This window comes from Corvus brachyrhynchos, unplaced genomic scaffold (genome assembly GCF_000691975.1).
Source record: "Corvus brachyrhynchos isolate BGI_N302 unplaced genomic scaffold, ASM69197v1 scaffold331, whole genome shotgun sequence".
In the NCBI taxonomy this organism is placed as follows: domain Eukaryota; kingdom Metazoa; phylum Chordata; class Aves; order Passeriformes; family Corvidae; genus Corvus; species Corvus brachyrhynchos.
This window is the reverse complement of record NW_008237229.1, coordinates 4255150-4261283: the sequence shown is the minus strand read 5'-3', so window position 1 is coordinate 4261283 and position 6134 is coordinate 4255150.

Below are 6134 nucleotides of genomic sequence, written 5' to 3'. Positions count from 1 at the left end.
AACAATGCTGTGAAAGAATCAGCTCAATGCCTATGGCTTAAGCAGAATCCTTTCCTCTTGTGGCAGTATCTGGACGTCAACCAATGTAGTCAGTCATGTATCTTATATGATAAAAGCCTGTGCTATAAGCCTAAGGCATTATCCTTATAGGATATGATGGAGATTTTTCTGATCATATCTTTCTTTCTTAGGAACTAATAAATTGAACAATATTTATACCAGAGGATATTATTTACATCAGAACTGGCTCCCAGCTTCAGGAACAGGCAGGTGTTTTCTAAGTGCTGCAACTCCCTTAGGTTCTGCCTTCCAGGAGGCAGAAGCAGCAGGGGGCTGCTCTGAGTGACTCAGACGTATTTTGTTAGGGCGGAAATTCCTTCCCCATTCCTTCCAGTGCGATGGAAGCAGTAGTAACCTCTCTCTCTGGGGAGGCTTATCAGCAGATGTGGAAAAGGCCATTTGACTCTTTGCACAGCACTTCTTCCTTAACAGAGATTTTCCCTTCTGTGGAGAAAAGACAGATGGGGAAGATTCCTATGGGTTTATGTCAGCTCACAATGCAACACTTGGATCACTCTAACTCAGGCTGCAAGGGAAGCACTTGAAATTCAGAAATACTGGATGTCACATTCTTTACACTGGCTGAGTAAGCCTCTTTGGGTGCAAGTACAATAGGAACTTTCTATTGACATCATTCTGTAGAATACTTTTTTATTGGAACCTATGAATTACCAGAGTACCTAAGATAGACCGCAAATATAGGCTGAATAGAGACTGCAGAAGCAAACACTAAACTGCATTTCCTGTCTCTGTTTAACTAAACATCTAAAGTAATGTTCTTTCAACCTTCTTTTTGTGGGTTTCTGTTTGCTTGGGTTTTGTTTTTATTATTTTATTCTAATCTAGTGTAGATGTATGTTTTTGAAAAGCAGGCTGTAACACCTAAGAGACAAAGCAGTGGGATGAAAAATGCCAATTTCCATTGTTTTGATTTCAAAAATTTATTTGACCATAATTTGAAAAGTTATCAGTGCTGACTGTTGTTTCTGTTCATTTTATTTTTACAAAGAGTTTTGGGGAAAGAATTAAAATGTAACATGACCTTTTAAGTAACAAAGATATATTGAACTACATGTGTACATTAAAATATCATAAGACCCTAAATATAATTCCTCATAAAATCTGGATTCAGCATACAACTGGACATCTATAAGTACAAGATAAAAACTAAACAGAAAGTACTGAGGAATTGGAAGGAAATGTGTCTGTCTTCAGCCCAGAAACTAATCATAGTTGAATATACAACTTCTGCAAATATATTCTAAAAATTTGGGCAAGTCTGAGAAAATTAATACAGTAATATTTGACTTTTAGAAGACCCATCATTAGGTCCAACATGTAAAATATTTTAACAATAGCAATTTTATGACTGAAACAGTCAATAGATACTTCATTCTCACCTATTATGGGATAAAGGAAATTTAAAAAAAAACAAAACAAAAACAAAACAAACAGAGGAAAAACAGATGAGATTCTGTTAGTGTAGTTCCACTAGCTTAGGTACCGACCACTGACAAAGGGCGGCAAGGAAATGATAATGATATGTTTGTACTGAAGGCTTCCTCTGTTTGGATCTGGATGGCATCAAAGTAAAATATCTGACAGCTTCCCTTGGCTTGTCAGACCATAATAGCAGCTTACAGAAGCAAAGCCTTGCCTGCAAAGAGACTTGGAATCACAGCAGAGAAAGCTTCTGTGTAAAACAGAGATGAAGAAAACCTAGCAAAGGTGGGAGACTCCACAATATTTTAATGAAGTGTTTGAATTTCCAGCTTCATTACTAGTATACCTGAAGTCAAAATAGTTCAGCCTCCAAGGAGATCTGAGCTCTGTCAACTCATTTTTAAAAACATTTTCTGATTGATATGAAGGAAGCTTATTTTGTATTCATGGAAAGCCTTTCAAGAAACACAAAAGAAAACAAATAAAGAGAATAAGCACACATTCAAGCACTGTCATAGGCCCTAACACTGACAACAGTCAAGGGACATTGCCCACTTTCCACTGTTGTTCACATATTATTCTTTTTGCTCAGATCATCTCCTCTGATCAATTATTAAACCATTAGTTAATTATTAAACAATAGTTAATCAAATATTAAGTATCTGAACGTTTTGGAGCCCATTGTTTTCAGCTGAATCTACATATAAATCTAAATATCATCGAATCTTCTTCCTTAACAGGAATGGCTATTGCCAAGTCTGCATCGGGCAACAGTACCTGGTGCAGAGATTCCCGAATCATGACCACCACAGGGTCAGTGAAGACAGACAGCTCAGTTGTGAAAGTTGAAAAAGCCTCCATGGCCCTATGCCAAACCAAATAAATGCTGCCTTACAGATCCCATCATCTTGCTACTTCTCCAAGCTTCTACTTTTGCAGCTACCACAGGAAAGCTCAGAAATCCCTGCTATCATAATGAAGACATAGCCTCAAAAACATGGCAGAAGGGGGAAAGACAGGTCCTGAGCCACATATAACTACAGAGGAAAACAATTGCATAGATTTACCTCCAGAAATGAATGGGAAGTTAGTATAGTCTCTGGAAAGAGAGAATGTAAAGCTCTATGTAGTAATTAAGAATTATGTAAGATTAAAATTAAATTTAAAGAAAAGCATCAAAGCATTATGAAATGGTGTTCCTAAGATGCAATGCCATATTGAGTTCTATATCTGCAAATAAATTTAGGTTTTTTACTACCAGTATGATAAAACCCTCCAAAACATACTGGTTTTTTCAATTATCAAGGAAACATCAAGTCTCTTGATCCTACCCACCCATCAAGCAGGATCCAAAAACTAAATAATTTCCACAAAATTTTGTGATGACTATAGGAACTGAAATTTTGGAAAAAGAATCATGTTAGCTTTTTACCTAAGAAAGCTGAAATTACAAATTGACAAGACTGTTGTGAGAAACAGTCTCTCTGACAAATGTTTATCAGATTGGTAATTTTGTGACAGTGAATGCTGCTTTGCCTTCCTTTCTGTTTGATATAACTTCCTGATAGTGGACTTTGTGACCCCAAAACTCTCAGTAAAGGCTGCAGCTTGATGTTCATGCATTCAATCAAGAACTATAATTGATTTTCATATTACAGGATGTGTTTGCATGACAGCCAACTCGAGAAAAAGGTAATTTGGAGAGATAGGTTGATGGATTTTTGCTTGTTTGTTTTCACAGGTAACTTAATTTTGTTAATCAGTTTATGAATTTTAGCTTTTTGAATTATTTCTACACATAAAAAAGACAAGATAGTGTACTGCAAAAAATTCAAGAGTAAATTTTGACTTTTTTTTCCCACTTTTTGTCAGAGTGAGCAGGAACAAAAAAGTTGTGCAGCCTTCTATATATGACAACAAAAATGAATTTAAAAATATATCCATGTAATTGCTTTTCTACCATTTTAAATATTTGCTGTAAGAAGAAGTAGCATTGATAGAGTATATATTTTGCTTTGGATAAACATTCCATAATAAAAACACAACAAGGTGGGGGTTGTTGTTATTACAATTCATTTTTATACAAGTGACCTATCAGTAATGACCTTGACTCTGGATCATTTATTAGAAAATAAACAAATAGATGGAATAAATGACTTGTGGAAAAGACTTGGGCTATGAACTCTCCCAGATGGTCATTAATCCCCCAGAAATGCTATAGACCCTGATCATTAAGTCTTAATTAATGTATTAATATAGTGTCTAAATGCTGAAGTGTGTTTTCTTTTTGTTTAATTAACCTTTTGGAAATATTTTACTAATGAAGGAGGGCAATATAAGTTTGCCAGGGAGATGCCACATTATTTTTTTTTTTATTCACAGCAAATACAAATAAATTATGGAAAGGTCTTCATGTGTTTGTACACTTCACACTTCTGAGCACTGTTGACTATTGGAAAGGAAGGACAAGGGCATGATTAGAAAGACTCATTATGCACTGGTTCAATACTTTGGTGCTATTCTTCATGAATGTGCTTAGCACTCAGAGCAGACTATGAATTCTCAGCAGGCAGACAAAATTGAATTTTGCTGTTCTGCCACAAGGAAGCTAAAGGGCAGTGGAAAAGGGCAAAGCTAAGATGATTGATCTGGGAAAAGACCCTTGGAGACCCAGGCTTCCTCCTCCTGTATGTACTTGGGAATGGATTTCTAGGGATGCTGTCATGGATATTGCCAATGATTTTCATATGTATGAGTGGGGAATACTCCTACTGCTTTGGTTGCCTGACTACATACATACATAGGGTGCTCCTAAGATGCCGGGACATTTATTTCCTCAACAGCAACAGCAGGAGCAAGGCTGTTTTTCCAGAAAGGAAACTGAGATATACAGTCAACAAGAACTGTCATATAGATTTGTTTCCTATCAGCATTGACAACATGATGTAGTGCTAGTGGTCATAATGTAAATTTGTTTGGAACATAAACCTGATCTTGCAATTTCTAAAGCTGATTAAGGGTTGTAGACATTCATCTTCAGTCAGGGAGTTCCTCATGCCCCTATTAGCAAGATTTTGAAAATTTTATCTTTATATCTCATATAAATAATGAGATAACTCATAACCAATTAAGTTGTATTATACAATGGATGGGCAAAGACACTTCATTTCTAGATGCCTACTAATATTATTATTCCTAAGGAATATGTTAGTATTTTAAAAGTGGGGGTGTTTTTTTCTATATATGGTTCAGTATTCTCACAGCTTTCAGATGAATAACTAGATTGCATTTTGAGCATCCATCTGCCTCCAAGAGTATAAATATGCATATTTAAATATAAATATGTTGCACTATTTTGACATAGACTATTCCAATTTTAACAGCTATTACGTACTAAGTAAAAGCTTCCTCTTTCTTGTTTAAAAATCAATTGATGAACCAATCAATCAACCACAGCTTGAGACATAAATTCTCAGCTATGAATTATTTCTGTTACATCAAGAAAAAGTTTTCCAAGCAGTTCCCAAATTATTAGAAAGGAAGTTTTTGCTATAAAAAGTATTGGCAAACAATTTAATTTATACTTATCATCTTCCTTTCATTTAGGACTATAAATTCAATCAAAAATTCTGAAAATGTTGCTTTGTCAGATACGTATTTACCTTGGAACAAGGGAAAAAATATTCAGCCATGTTAATGGAAGAGAAGGAAGAAGGATAATTTAATGTTTACTTTTGCCTTTATCTGATTTATCACGCAATTTTCTGCCTTATTCTCCCTGTTTACTAAATAATTTATTAAATACATTCCTTTTATTTACACCTATAGGAGCAAAAATTAGATAGAAACTTGATAATGCGTATCAAGTACACTAGAACATAGTTATTGTCACTAACACTTATAACCTTCACAACAGTCTGAAATAAATTACTTATTCTCCCATTAGATTATGTGAGGTAGAAAGCAATCACCTTACAATGAGCAAAAGTTGGTCTGTAACTGGTTGGGAAAACTTTGTTGTCGTTTTTTGTTTTGTTTTGTTTTGTTTTGTTTTGTTTTGTTTTGTTTGTTTTGTTTGTTTTTTTGTTTGTTTGTTTGGTTTGGTTTGGTTTTGGTTTTATTTTGGTTGGATTTTTTTTGGTTTTTTTTTCTCTTGTGAAAGAAAATTAGTTTCTTGCAATGACTGCTGTAAATCTGCATTTTGTTTGTAGACAACTGACAAGTTTTTATAGTCTTGCACCCACATCTTAAAAAGCAAAAAAGCCAAGCAAAAAATCAATCAGGTCCTGGCTTTATCCCTATAGCTATTGAAGTTGGAAGACCCTAAAGTAATATGCAATTTAATCTGTGGAAAAAGAATTGTGGAGAAAAGTCCAAATTAATTCATTACACTAAAAAAACAGTTATATCTCCATTGTATTTAATTATTGTGAGGTTCCAGTTTCTATAAAACTCTAGCTGTACTTTTTCATAATCACTGAACTTAAACTTCAGCACTGAAAGATGTCTATGGGAGGTGTCTGCCTCAGGCTGAGTATTTTGCGTGAATTTTAAGCTAAAATAGCGTATTTTCTTTAAAAAAAAAAAAAAGTCGAGGCTAAAATGTCCATTAAAAAATTCTAGCATTTCCT